General features: G+C 46.1%; 1 protein-coding gene across 2 annotated transcripts in view; it reads left to right on the forward strand.

Moving 5' to 3' along the window:
* The first annotated feature begins 2,348 nt into the window (after nt 1-2,348).
* Nucleotides 2,349-15,415, forward strand: part of SLC13A1 (solute carrier family 13 member 1) — a 101,901-nt gene continuing 88,834 nt past the window's right edge. The window contains exon 1 of one of the 2 annotated variants that reach the window (XM_006122583.3): nt 2,349-2,484. The gene's annotated coding sequence lies outside the window, so the exon portion shown is untranslated. The remainder of the gene's footprint in view (nt 2,485-15,415) is intronic. The other variant, XM_075928698.1, reaches the window with a different exon arrangement.

Raw genomic sequence — 15,415 nt, forward strand, 5'->3', positions numbered from 1 at the left:
ACAGCCCATGCGCTGCATGCCAGGGGCCGGCGCCGCTCCTGTGCCATGCAACCAAGAACCAGCAGCACCCATGCGCCTCGCGCCTGGAGCTAGCGCTGCTCCTGTGCTGCGTGCCCAGGGGCGGGGACACCCATACACCACACTCCCGGGTCTGGCACAGCCCATGCACCGTGCATCTGGGGCAGGGCTGCCCATGTGCTGCACGCCCGGGGCTGGCGCCACCTCTGTGCTGTGCGCCTGAGGGTGGGCCCGGCCCCGATTAGTTGGTGGGCACCCAGAAATGGCCCGGCGGGGGCCATGGCACCCGCGGGCACTGCGTTGGGGACCACTGACATAGAGTGTAGTTCTTTGAGGGCAGGGGCTTTCTTTGTTCTATGTTCACACAGTGCCTAGCACAGTGGGTTTCTGGTCCAAAACTGGAGCTCATGGATGCTTGAGTAATACAAATCATAGTATGTGTCTAGGGATTAAACATGAGACTTCTTTATATTCCACCCCTGGACTGGACTGCCTTTAGGCAGGGATCAGCCTAACCATTTTGCCAGATGGGATAGAAAATATTTTTAGGGCTCCCCTGCAGCTGCTGAGCCAAAAAACCCCCACAAAAACCTTTTTTTCTGGCATTCCTAGAAATAGAGTTCTGTTACTTCCTTGGATGTTCATAGGCTGAAGTCTGTGGAGCCTAATGCTTAGAGTGTACAGTGCTGGCCTCCTAACACAGAACATACTGTGTTAAGTCCTGACATGTCACAGTCCTCACAGCCATTCCTTGCAGCAGGGAAGATTACAGTACAAACTAAGAATGTTAAAATGAGGTTAATTGACTAGTCGATTAGTTGATGGAATTTCCATCCACTAGACAACTAGTCAATAGGCACTTCCACATTCCTCCTTTGAAATGTGCAAAAGCCCCCACTAGGTCTCCTGTACATTTCAAAGGACTAATGCAGAGCTCCACATACAGCCAAGGGCCAGTGGGAAGCCCAGCTGACTCTGGGCTGCACGTGGGTGCCTGCTTTGAAATGCAGAAGAGTCCCCACCGGGGTCTCTTGTGCATTTCAAAGCCATGGAGCCCGGGGTCAGTGGGGGACTCAGAGTCTGCTGCTGACCCCAGGGTCCATGCTACACTGCATGCTGCTAAGAGCCCAGGGTTAGCTGAGGATTCCCCAGCTAAGCCGGGCTCCACGCAGCACTTTCCCGGAACCCACCCCGGGTTCTGGAGAAGTGCTGCACAAAGCCCAGGATCATCTGGGGAGTCCCCAGCTGACCCCAGGCTCCACTGCTTCTTTGAAACGCCACCTCCATGCATTTCAAAGGGGCAGTGGAGCCCAGGGTCAGCTGGGGACTCCCCAGCTGATCCCAGATTCTGGGGAAATGCCGTGGGGAGCCTGGGATTAGCTGGGAGTTCCCAGCTGATCCCGGGCACCATGGCAGCTGCTCCTTTAAAATGCTACCTCTGGCATTTCAAAGGAGCAGCTGCCATGGAACCCGGTATCAGCTGGGGAGTCCAAGCTGATCATGGGCTCTGCACAACAGCGGAACCCGGGGTCAGCTGGGGACTCCCCTACTGACCCTGGGTTCTGGGGAAATGCTGTGCAGAGACCAGAATCAGCTGTGGATTCCCTGGCTGACCCCGGGCTCCACTGCTTCTACTTGAAATATGTGGAGGCAGCATTTTAAAAGAGGAACCATCACACAGCTGATCTTTGAAGTACCCATTCCGCCCCCCCCCCCCCCCCCGCTACTTCTATATTATAGATGCATCAAGGAGGGGGGAAATCGACTAGTCAACTAGTCGACATTACTAATCGATAAGCAAATTCTTATCGGATATTCGACTAGTTGACTAATCTTTAACATCCCTAGTACAAACTAGTTTTCATGCAACTGCTTTCTTGGAATAGCTGAAAAACAAAACACATTTTTGCATTTTTGGGGGGGGTTTGGTCAATAAACTTGGAAATGTTTCAATCAGCTAAATGGCAGGAGATTTTTCAAAATCTTCCAAGAAAGGATTGTGGGCCCCTTTGTTATTATGCTGATAACAATTCTCCATTCAGAACAACTCATTCCACACTAGAACCTGCTATTAAGTTGGGCAGAGATGAAAGGGCTAATTCTCCAGAACTGATTTCTTAAGATGAGAAGCATGAAAGAAATAACCGGAAAAGAGTAGCAAGACTTTGCCAAGAGGTGGTTCCATACTCTTCTGGTATGTAATTATAGTCTCTCTCACTTTACCTGTGTGGGGGAGTCCATTGTTTTCTTCTTATCCCTCCCCTGTGTGTAGGAGGAGGTTTTACATCAGGCAGAGTCCAAGAATGAAGCACCGGCTCTTGATTTCCTGTAGATAAAATAGCTTGCAGCTTAGAACCCCTACATACTGGGCTTTTACAACTTCACTGAAACTTTCAGCCTGCCTCCTGTTTGAATATAAGTTCCTAAGTTTTGATTGGATAGACGTCTCTATGGATCCAGGTTCTGGTATGTTTTTGCATTCTGATTGTTAAAAGTACTGTAGCTGGAGCTTTAAGAATTCACAAACATTTTTTTATTTGTCAAAAATTATTTACCTGAATCTCTAACTTTTTTCCCTTTTGCAAAGAAGTGCATGGCAATAGGGGAGAACAGTGGAAGCAAGCTAACCAATTTCCAGCCTGTTTTAATACTTTAAAAAAAAAACTAATCAAAGAGCAGCGACATTGATTAACAGCATAATACTTGATGTTGCTCTTGAGCTACTTTTGCAATTCTCATTGATGTACATAGGAATTCAGTGGGCAGCATAAACAGTTATGTAAAATACTTTCTTAAATTAAGGGGAAGTTAAAATATATTCTATTGTCTTAGGCAATAATAATGCATAATCTTTATATACTATGGTTTATTAATAGCTCTCAAAGCAATCCCTAGGCATTATTGTTTTTAGCATATGGATGAGATAACCAAAGATTCAGGCAAGTGACAGCAAAGCACAGAGCCAGGAATGGAGCCTGACTCCCACATCAGCACCCTTTCTTCTCACTTGTTGAACAACGTAGTTAGCTATACCTTCAAAGGGAATCTTGATGGAACAAAGATTTCAGGTTCAGAATGTTTAGACTGTACACAAGTAGAATACATTTCTGTTGCCATTGTAATTTAGAGCAATCTCCAGGCTGCTCTACTTGATGCTTAGCTATAAAGACCCTTTGAGCCCTTCACAGCTGAGACTATCCAGAAGGTAATGGTAACTCAAACTATGGACCTCTTCCACCCCCGAATAGCTTCTGCCATGTGCTACAAGAAATGGAAGCAGCATAGATACATGGCTTTTGGGGTTTCAACCCTCTTTGACTCCTAAAACAGTGTAAATGGCTTGGGATATAACCAGGATGAGATTAAGGCAGCCTACATCTCTAAAGGCGAGGAAATCTCCCTTCCCCATTCTTCACTTTCTAGCTTATAATTATAGTGGCAGAATTCCCTCAGAGTGAGTTAGTAGTATTATGTAATCCCCTTTCCTCCAAGGATGGGGAGCAAGAGCTCTCCCCTTCATAGGTGGTATCTGGAGGGTCCCTCTCTCTTTCTAGAAAGGCAAGTGTGGTAACAAAGGAGCAATGTGCCTTTGGTGTCACTTCAGTGAGAGAGAAATTCACACGTCTTGGAGCTATTGTTTCAAGATGTCTGCAGATATCTCTACATTGATTACTGTGCAGGTGTGAGTGAAAGTACCACTGTATTCACTCTCAATACAATACTATAGTAATCTTTGTGTGGAATATGCTTTCTATCCTCTAAAACTAACACCAACCACACTGATCATCGATATTCTTGTGAAATGCACAGTAAGTTATGAACATAAACTGAAATTATGACTAGTCTGGGGAATGAGTAAACCAGTTTCGCAAAGACAAAGGACAAGCCGAAGCCTCCTGCCAGGTGACTGCAAAAATTACAGGCAATCATGTGTCAAGTGGCCATTCTTTGGCAAGGCTGAGGAGCAGGAAAAGAGTGATTTGCATTTTAGCAAACAACAGCACAGAACCTGTTTTACCAGGAGACTTCTGTCTCTCTCCTCAATGCTGGAATGAACTTAATTTAGTGGCCATTCATATGAAAAATGCATTTTTAAGGGTTACCTAAATTATAAAAAAAAGGAGAAGTCCTGTGGCACCTTGGATACTAACAAAAAGGCACACAGCTTGAACATCTCTCAATCACGACTCCTTGGTCCGGCAACATCCGAGGTCCAGCAGGACCCCAGATGTTACTGGACCAAAGAGACACAGTGGAGGGCCAGAGGCAGGAGCTGGGAACCCAGCTGCACTGTCTGCAGGGAGGCCAGTGGCTGAAAACCCTGCCACAGGAGTCTGTCTGAGACTGTGGCAGGGTGGTCTGAATCCCAGTGGGCTTGAGTGGGGCAGTGGTCTCCTGCAGTGGGGTCGGGAGCCCTGGTGGCAGGATCACGGGGCTGCCACAGCAGGGCTGGCAGCTCCAGGAGCCCCAGAAGTGGGGCTGGTGCTGCCCTGGTAGAGCTGACAGAGTCAGGAACCCCAGTGGCTAAGCAGCAGTCTGCCCCGGGGAGAGTGGGGGAGCAGGAGTCCGGGCGGCAGCTGGCAGAGCTGGTGCTGCTACGGCATGGCTGGCAGGGCTGGGAGCATCGCTGTGGGGGGAGGGCAGTGGTGGGGGGGAGGAAGGGCTGAAATGACCTCCCCTGGTCTGGCAAAATCCCTCCTTCAGGACCACTCAGGTCTCAAGGGTGCCAGACCATGGAGGTGCAACCGGTAGTATCATGAGCTTTCATGGGTAAAACCTACTTCCACATCTGATGAGGTGGGTTTTACCCATGAAAGCTCATGATACTATCAATTTTTATTAGACTCTAAGGGTATGTCTACACTACAGCACTAATTCGAACTAACTTAATTCGAATTAGTTAATTCGAACTAAGCTAATTCGAATTAGTGCATCTAGACCTAAAAACTAATTCGAATGAGCGTTTTGCTCATTCGAAATAGCATGTCCACATTGAGTGGACCCTGAACCGAAGTTAAGGCTGGCTGGAAGCAGTGCCGGCAGGGCATCAGGTCAGAACTTAGAGTGTGGAGCTGCTGCCTCAGGCTACCCGAGGGCTGCGCTTAAAGGGACCCGACCCCCACCCCGGACAGACAGTTCTCAGGGTTCTCCGCTTGCTTGTCTACCTCGATGAGGGACAGCAAAGCAGTCCTGTCTTGGAGTGCCCTGAGTGCCCACACTCGGCACATCACAGCACTTGGCCATCAGCCCAGCTGCACTTGCCGCAGGCTGCCATCCGGGGAGGTCAATCGGGGGGCTGTCAGGATCCAGGAGGCCCTACAGGAGAGCTTCAACCCCAAGGAGCCCACAGAGTCACCCTAGTCCTCCCCATCGGGGGGCTCGTGCCCCATTCCTCACTCACCTCCTTCCAATTATCCCTTCCTAGCCCCCCTTCCTGATATAAAAAATAAAGGACACGTGTGTTCAAAAATAGAAACTCTCTTTATTTAACAAAACGGGGGGCGGGGGGATAATCTCTGGGGAGACTGGGAAAAGGAGGTGGGAGCGGGGAAGAGAGAGAGTGGGAGAGGGGAGGGGGAAACCTGGGAGGAGGGAGCTGGAAGGGGGAAGCCAGGGGAAGAAGGAGGAGGGGAAGTATAAAATATGATACGCCATATCTTCAGTATTGTGTACAGATGTGGTCTCCTCACCTCAAAAAAAGATATTTTGGCCTTGGAAAGGTTCAGAAAAGGGCAACTAAAATGATTAGGGGTTTGGAACAGGTCCCATATGAAGAGAGGCTAAAGAGACTGGGACTTTTCAGCTTAGAAAAGAGGAGACTGAGGGGGGATATGCTAGAGGTCTATAAAATCATGAGTGGTGTGGAGAGGGTGAATAAAGAAAAGTTCTCCATTAGTTCTCATAATATAAGGACTAGAGGACACCAAATGAAATTAATGGACAGCAGGTTTAAAACTAATAAGCGAAAGTTCTTCACACAGCGCATAGTCAACCTGTGGAACTCCTTGCCACAGGAGGCTGTGAAGGCTAGAACTATAACAGAGTTTAAAGAGAAGTTAGATAAATTCATGGAGGTTGTGTCCATGGAGTGCTATTAGCCAGAGGGTAGGAATGGTGTCCCTGGCCTCTGTTTGTGGAAGCTGGAGATGGATGGCAGGAGACAAATCGCTTGGTCATTGTCTTCGGTCCATCCTCTCCGCAGTACCTGGTGCTGGCCGCTTTCGGCAGACAGGTTACTGGGCTAGATGGACCTTTGGTCTGACCCAGTACAGCCATTCTTATGTTCTTTTGTTCTAAGCTCAGGGGCGGGGGTCTCACTGGACCAACTTGATTTTCAAGCAAACCTGCTCCTGGGTTCGCATGTGGCCTTTGGTGGCCAGGCTGGCAGCTATCCTGCCCTAGACAGCCGCATTCCTGTGCCTAGTGCGGAGGTCGTGGACGTTGGAGGCCTCCCCCCAAACCTCGATGAGGTCCATGATCTCTACACTAGACCAGGCGGGCGCCCGCCTCTTGTAGCCCCGGGCAGGCTCCTGGGAGCCGCCAGCCTGGTCCTGGAAAGAGGCAGAGGGCTGGATTTGAATTACCTTTGTAGTGCAGACATACCCTAAGGTTCCACAGGACTTCTCATTGTTGTTAAAGTTACAGACTAACACAGCTACCCCGCTCAGACTTTTTAAATTATAAAAGTGGAGGTCCAAAACCATTCAAATTCATCTCTTTCTCCTAAGAAAGCAAAGGAACCAGACCTGTGACTTTGTGGGGAGACCCTGACATGAGAATTTGGTTCCTCACATTGCTGGAAACGTGTGGAAAGGATTTAAGTTTGAACCAAGTCTAGCTTGTTAAGTTTAAGCTGCTAGGAAATATTTTATTTTTTCTTGTACCTGCTTCTGACTTTAATATTTGATACTTGTACACACTTAAAATCTATCACTTTTTAGATAAACTATTTTTTTAAATCTAACCTAATGCAATATGGTGTTTAAACAGAACTGCTTAGTAGCTCCACGAAAACCAGCAAACTGTTGTATATTGACTGTTTCAAAGAGCAACACACTTTACTAGCCAAACCTTCCAGGGGAGGGCTGGAGAGTGAAGAGCACATGTATCTGGGAATACGAGAATCATGGAGGGTCAGAGAGGAAGTAAGTGTGCAAGAGAGGATTCTGGCCCGGGTGAAGGGCTCTAGGAAGAGGTGCAAAGTCTGGGAGGGAATTGTGACCTGGGGCAGAGGGGTGCAAAAGGTTTGGGTGGTGACCTGGGGGAGGGGCAGAGGTGCCAGGTTCTGGCTAGGAGGCACTTACCAAAGCCAGCAGTCCTATAGCACCTCCAAGGCAGGCTGGGCTCCCTACTTGCTTCGGCCCCAAATCACTTTATACTGCAGTCTTGTTCCCTCCACATGGCTCTCAGCTCCAGGAAGGGAAAGAGGCTTGTACTGCCCCCATTCCCCAGGCCAATCTCTCAGCTCCTATTGTCTGGTTGTTTCCAGCCAATAGGAATGGACAGATTGGGCTGGGGGCTCAGAGATCACAGGATTCCTCCCCCTCCCAGAAAAGCAGAGAGCTGACTGCATTTTAAATCACAGCAGTAGTGTGCCTGAGGGTCCCGGCAGGGTGGTCCACAGGCCAGATCTGGTGGCTTGGCAGGCCAGATCCAGCTTTTGGGCCATATTTTGCCCAGCCCTGGCCTATGCCTTACTCCATGCATGGAACAGAATCAGTCCCAAAACAGTGTGAAAACAAGCAAATCAATTCTATTTTTTGGAATAAAAATTCATAGGTAGGAAGGGCGGAATATGACACATTCACTCAGCTCTAATCATAACTAACCAGTATGGAAGGTACCAACTAGACAGGGTGGGTTTTTTTCCACCTTGTGTAGCCATTTTCAACATGCAGGAGTGAAGTGTTTCACTGAGTGGGTTTTGGGTGTTATGTCTGATGGCAAAATTTAACTCTTTGTTTTATTGCCTTCTACTGAATTACATATAGCGCTTCAACTAAATGTAGGTGTATCAAATACTTAACAGGGAGCAAATGCTTTTTTATTTCAATAGAGAGAGAGAGGGACCTTACCATACTAGCTTTATCTGGGAACAGAAACCTTCCACCTGTTCCTATATTAGTCTGGGACAGATTCTGTTATAGGTGCACATGCAGCTCTCTCACTCAAAGGAAACTGTATGGAGGTTGATGGCAAGACTAAGCCTGGATAAGAACTAAAGCATGACTAATAAGGGTTCTGCCCTGGGAAATTTGACACCGGATTAAGAGATCACATTAATCACTGTGTGTGGCTTACAGAAGATACAGCCTATGTCTAATGCATGCCCAGACATGTCTCACCTGTTGTTTGTTGTTAAACCACTGATTAACTCCAGTGAGCTAATTACTCTTATCACACAATCAGACTGGAGAATGACTCTGGCAGTGACAGCTCTGCCTTTACCTGGGATAGACAAAGGCTTCACTTCAAGGAGGCAAGATTGTGCATGTCGTTCATTAAGCAAAATTTGCATCTCATTTAATGAGCAATGACATACTAGTTGCATAACTAGGAGTGAATTTCTCTGCTGTGCTACTTGATTGTCATTTGGAAAACTTTTTATTGCAACAGCACTATTATGATTAAAAAGCACATGATCATCAAAATTACTGCCAAAAATGTAAGCTAAAAATGGTATTGTATGATATTGGATCCAAATCAGAGGACCTTGCTACAGACCCTTGTCTGAGATAATTGTATAAATTATGTATGGATATACAAGGAGGAGAGAAGGAATGAAGTGTGCATGGTAGAGTTTTAAGCAAAAATATTATCATTACTTTTTTTGTAAAGCAACTGTGCTTAACAAACTTGGTGCTGTACCAGACATGGGAAGATCCAATCTCCACCTCAAGGAGCTTTCAGTTTCCAACTATCTTAAATATACTTAATGGTTTGAAACAACAAAATACTTATGTAGGAACCGGTATGGTGACACGTTGCTGGGTGAGATGACAATTGTGTTATACCTTTCTTTAATACAGGATCTTTCACAAAGAAAGATCCCAAAATGCTTTGCAAATCCTGAGGAATCACTTCACTGGAGTGTAGCTACTTCTTGGGTGGGACGTAACATTGTTTGTCAGCATGCACTAACACACAATAGTTGTTTAGGACACAGGGTGAATGCAGAATGCTGCTGAAACCATATTGGAAATGTAGGCAGGAAGAATTTGACCAAGATAACAGAACTGAAGTGACACCCCTTTGAAAATGCCATAGTTTTCAGTAAGAAGAAATTTGGTTTTATGTCTGTATCACAGTAGCTTCAGCAGCCAATGCAAAGCCTCGTAAACACTATTCTGAGGCAATGGTTCAGCAATGACTCAGGGAGAAGTGCCAATCCCCAGCACCTTTTTCTACACCACCTACTTTTTTCTGAAGAGACCTCCCGTGAAATCACTAAGTCCAACTCTGCTTAACTTGTAAGTTCCTAGCAATACCTCTGATGGCAGCACACCATCAAATTAGGGCCTGACTTTAGCTTTTAGGCTCAACACATAAGGAAGCCCTAGTAACCATTGCTCATTTGTCAACAATTCAGCATTGTAACTGAAGGGAGGAGTGGCTGGATCTAGGTCTAATTCACTTTCCTATAGGGTATGTCTACACTTGCACCCTAGTTCAAACTAGGGATGCAAATGCAGGCATTTGAAATATCCCGCACTTCATTGGCATGATCTCGCCAGTGCCCTAGTTCGAATCACAGCTGATTCGAACCAGGACGTGGTAGTTTGAACCAAAGCCCTCAGTTTTTGAGGAGTAACGTTAGTTAGAACCAAGGGCTTGGTTCGAACTACCACGTCCCGGTGCACACTTCCTGGTTCAAATCAGCTGTGATTCGAACTAGCGCACGGGCGAGATCATGCTAATGAAACGCGGGATATTTAAATCCCCACTTCATTGACTATTTCAAATGCCTGCATTTGCATCCCTAGTTCGAACTAGGGTGCAAGTGTAGACATACCCACAGAAATTGCTATGCCTCTTATTTGCATGCATGTTAGAGGCATTATGACACTGAAAACAGCACAATTCCAACTTCCTTTTAAAGCCACACCTACCTGGCTAAAATGAAAAGCACTAACACTGCACAATATGCAGGGAAGGAAGGCCATGTTTGATCTTCATATTACATGCAAAATGATAAGGTTTTTATTAAGCAGCCTCCTATGGAAGGAGAAGAGGAAAAGCAATAACCATTTATTCGTGCCCATTTTCCATTCCCTTTCTATAGGAGTATAGTAGCTGTCTGCTTTCAACTCATATACATTAGGAAAACATAGCTGTTTTCAAACACAAGGCATGTTTCTGGCCTTGAAAACGTAGGTCTGTTGGGATGTGTTTGGTGTTAAATGGAGCCAAAAATAAAGTCATGCTTTTCTAACAGCTCATTTTTGTTCTGCATTAAGCATCTGCTTTCACAGGAAAGTATCATGGTTGTGGGAAAACCATTATCTTTAGCTCACCACGAGGAATCTGTGCTGTCCTGCCTTGCATTTATCTTGCTGCTCATGTGCGTGAGGAACAAGGTGCCCTTCTCTGGGCACATAGTAGCTGTCTGCTCAAAGTGTATTCTAGGTAAACACTTCCAATGACACTAATGTCTTTAGAGGAGATGAGGCCCACCCCTATTCCATGCTAGACAAGAGAACTGAACCTGTAGCTGGATGTGGAAGGTTCTCATGCTTTATACTTTCCTCCTTTCTGTTCATGAAGGCATGATGCCAGCCTGAAGCTGTGGTGTTAAGCCGCAGCCATGAGTAATGCTTAGATTCTGCTTCTCTTCTTTATTGATTAGCCATTAGCCCGTCATAAATTGGGATTTTCAGGTCTCTCCTCCACGTCGGTCTTCTCTCCTGAGCCTCCAGTCTCTCACTCCATCTCTCTCTCTTTCTCTCTCTCTCTTCCTCCTCCTACTGCCTCCCCTTCTCTCTCTCAGCTCTCCTCCGCCTTCTGCCTCTCCCTCCGTCTCTCTCTTTCTGTTCTCCTTCTCCTGCCTCTCACCCTCCCTTTCTCTTCTCCTCCTCCTGCCTCTCGCTCTCTCTCCTCTCTCCTCTGTCTCCGTCAGGGCTGCATGCTTGTCCAGGCCCCACCCCCTTAGGCATGTACGTTACCACCCCGCCCCCGTTCACCTCCTGCAGTGGTGGGTGCTGCATGGGGACCACGGCGCCCAAATGGCCGCTTGCACCACTTGCTCCCCCATGGCAGCCTGGCTGAGTGGCACAGAAGTCAGCCAAGCACCGCGTTGGGAGGCAACAGCGCCCCCCAAAGGCAAGACGTAATGCTACAGCGTTACAGAGTCACAGACATCGGGCTACTATATATATGACTAGCCAATTAGCCCGTCATAAGACGGGATTTTCAGGTCTTCTCTCCTGAGCCTCTGGTCTCTCGCTCCGTCTCTCTCTCTCTCTCTCTCTCTCTCTCTTCCTCCTACTGCCTTCCCCTCTCTCTCTCAGCTCTCCTCCACCTTCTGCCTCTCTCTTCTTCACTCTCTTTTTCTTCTCCCCCCTTGCCTCTCACTCTCTCTCTGCTCTTCTCTGTCTCCATCGAGGATGCACGCTCATGCAGGCCCCGCCCCCTGGGTGTGTATGTCACCGCCCCGCCCCCCTTCGCCTCCCACCAAGGCGCTCTGCTGACTTCTGCGCCACTCAGCAGGGCTGCCGCGCGGGAGCAAGCGGCACAAGCATGGGGAGCATGGACCCCATGGAGCCTGGGGAACGTGGACCCCAAACGGCTGCTTGCGCCGCTTGCTCCCATGTGGCGGCCTGGCTGAGCGGCACAGAAGTCAGCTAAGCACCAGGGCGGGAGGCAACAGCTCCGCCCAGAGGGAACAGCCATCATTTCAGCATTACAGAGTCACAGACATTGGGCTACTATATATATGATTCCCATGTGGCAACTACATGGCATGTGTTAAGAGTGGCAGAATCAGGCTTCAAGTGACTGTAATGGCCAAAACTCCAACTTCTTTATATAAAAGGAACCACCTTCAAGCTTGTGCTTCCTGTTTATTTCTACTCTAAACACATTGCTCAGAGCAGTTAGAAAATGCACAGCCAATCTGAGAGCCGCCTAAGTACCAGTTGCAGTCCCTTTGCACAGGGTAAAGCTGCTTATTTGTTTGGGAAATAAAGGTCATAATGCTTAACTTGTGGTATTTCAGTCATTTCTATGGTAACAGACTGATAACAAACAAGACTTTGCAAATAATAGGTTGCAAAATGGAAAAAATACTATTAAAAAAGTCACCAGCAACATTTTAAAAGAGGAATTTTATAATGTGCTTCTTGCTGTGGCTCTTAACAATCAGATTTTGTCTCCATTAATTTCTTCAGTGCAGTAGTTGTTGCTCTGGTGAGTGATTAGAAATAAATCAGCACAGATTTTTTGCAGTTCCCAAGGTAAAGAAGCGGTGCACATGTTCTATGACTAGAGACTATACAGGCATTGCTTCCCTCCTGCCCCTCAGCATAACAATATCCCAAAAAGTGCCAACATTTTGTGATGCCTCAAACACAAGGGCTAGTCAGAGACCAGTGTACAGGTAAATTACATCATTCCATTAGGTGATACTGTAAAAGCGAAACTTCTGGGAAAGACATCATGGCAGTGGACAAAACTCATTTGGGGTAGAGAGGCAGCATTATGGAATAGTTTACAGAACATTTCCTTCTTGGATGCTAAGTATTGTGGAGGCTGTAACCCAGTGTCGCTATCGCCAATGTTAGTATGTATGAGGCACAATATGTAAAAGAAAGTCAAGTGTTTCAAGCTTCTGGCTTCCCATGCACACTTTCTTCCTCCCTAAGGTGAGCATCTCTGCCACATGTTGCTACCATTGTAAGTGGGAGAGAGGAGCTATTGTGGCCATACCTAGGGAAACTGAAATCTTGGCATTTTGCTTTGTTTGGAATGAAAATAATATATATTTTTTGTGTAACATTGGTATTTGTGTGGGGTGGCCGTGTTTGGGTTTGCCCAGCTGTGTTAATAATGAATGCTATATGGAGCTAGTGCAGGTTCTAGCATTTGGGGGCCATGACAGAGAAAGAGAAAGAGATCCAAATTTCACATTGGTGATCTCTCATTAAGAAGTTGAAAGATCCTTTGTCCAAGGCAACTTTTTATGAGTGTGACATGTCCGTGAGCATGCAGAACTAGCTGTCCAGAGGTGGGCATGGATGTGCTGTTACATCATGCATAAAGGAGGAAGACTATTTCTTGCAGCCCTGAGCCTGGTCCAAAAAAAATTGATGTTGATGGGAATCTTACTATTGGCTTCCATGGGCTCTGGATCAGGCCTGTACAAGAAGAGTAGCATAGCGCACTGTAGGACAGACTGGGCTGTGGGTTGCAAAATGCACGGCTCATTAACAATTCCATAAATGCTGCTCTGTTTAAAAGTACTCTTCACATTCTCTCTGAACTCTTACGTTTTGTTTGAGTCTTTCTAAAATAGCCAGGGGGCAGGATGTGACGCTAATGTACACCTACCAGTGTTGTCTTACTCTCTGTGACACTTGCTCTGTTTCACTAGGTATGCAGAGAAAAGAGAAACTTGGACCAGATGTCTAAATCCTTCAATCCTGTAAAAGAAAGCTGGGAAGGGATAAAGTGGGGCTGCTTCTCTAGACACAAACAAATGGTTCTTCTGATTTGCTCTTCTTTTCACGAATTACCCAGACATTTTCTCCCACGTAATCTGCAACACAATATGTTAAAGGAAGGAAAATGGATTTCCTTTTAAAGCATAAACAGCTTGCAAATGGCAGAACAGTGAGTGAATTTCCAGTGCAGGCATCTAGGCAAGCAGCTCACTGAAAGAAACTGATCCTTTTTAAAGTTTAATTAAGTGCCTAGGCTTATCAACTATTACTACCTGGAGAGTAGTTTTTTTCCTATCTTTTGCTCCCATCACCCTCACCCCACTGCATACTGAATAGCTAACCAGCTCTTTTAATCTTTTTTTATACTTTCCATTTTGTCTCTTAATTTCAGGATATCTCTGTCCATTTTGAAGCCTGCCAGTGAAAATGAGTGAAATGATCCTTCTATATGTCTGTTCTCATTAGGCAAGTCCAGAGCATGTTAACAGGAACTCTTTCATTCTCTCCTTCATTCAATGGCTGCAGCACATTGATAATAAGAGATTCCAACTCCCTCATTTGTGTTTCTGTACATTTTCCCACTTGTCCCTTGGAGAGCTCTGCCTCCCCCCTTTTGGGCCTTAATCCTTGTGTAGGGTGGCTGCAGAAATATGGAGATGAACTTGCTGTTGTTCATCACAATAATTGTGATGCCGTATGCAATCTCATTCTCTGTCTTGAGTAGCCACAGTTTATACAATAGGTGTATAGGAGAGGCTTTGATCTCATTTACAATGCTGTGGTATTGTAGAAATCATTACAACAAACATAAGAAGTGGTTGGTGCGGTGTGGGCCACTGTCTCATATTCATAGCTCTGTTTTATGTGGGTTTTTTCCCTTTACATTGTTATTGTTACAGTTCTAATTTACCGCATGCATGAATCAGTGACAAAAGAACAAACGATGTACGTATGCTTTTTCACCTCTTAAAAAGTTAGTCTCTTAGGCTACATCTACACTGCACACTTATTTTGGAATAAGTTATTCCAGAAGAAATACTCCGAAATAGCTTATTTCTAAATAGCACATCTACTCTACTGGGAAGCCTCAAAATTAGTCCGAGGCAGATTTCCCCAATGTGAATGTGCTACCTTGATTTAGAGCCCCAAGAGGCACTGGGGACTAATGACTTTGAATGGCCTGGAAGAAGAACTATTTTGAAATAGCAGCAGTGGACCGTCCACACTACTGTTCTTCCAAAATAGCTATTTTGGAAGAGGTGTTATTCCTCATGGATTGAGGTTTACAGAATCCAGAACAAGCCACTGATTATTTAGATATTATTTCGAAATAACAGAATTGCTGTGTAGACACTCGCAAATAGTCCATTATTCTGAAATGACATTACAGTGTAGACACATCCTTGGGTATAACTTTTCAAAATAGCAAGAATTTGAGAACACCATGGTCATGTTGGGACAAGGGAGACAGTATTCTCTGAAGTTAGAACTGGGAGTCAGGAGATCAGGACTATAGTCCCTACAAACAATCTAGTGTGTGATTTTTGGGCAAGAAACTTCAGGTCAAATTTTCAAGTGACCTCTAATTTTGGGTGCAGTTTTGAACATGTAGGGCTTGATTTTAGGTAGCACCCACCAGCCCTGTGAAAGTCTAGAAGAACTGCAGATGCTTAGCTCCTTTGACAAGCAGGCTACTTGGGCTTGACTTACGCACTCCCGTGTAACTTGGCTTCAGTATG

This window comes from Pelodiscus sinensis, chromosome 1, assembly GCF_049634645.1.
Source record: "Pelodiscus sinensis isolate JC-2024 chromosome 1, ASM4963464v1, whole genome shotgun sequence".
Taxonomy (NCBI): Eukaryota; Metazoa; Chordata; order Testudines; family Trionychidae; genus Pelodiscus; species Pelodiscus sinensis.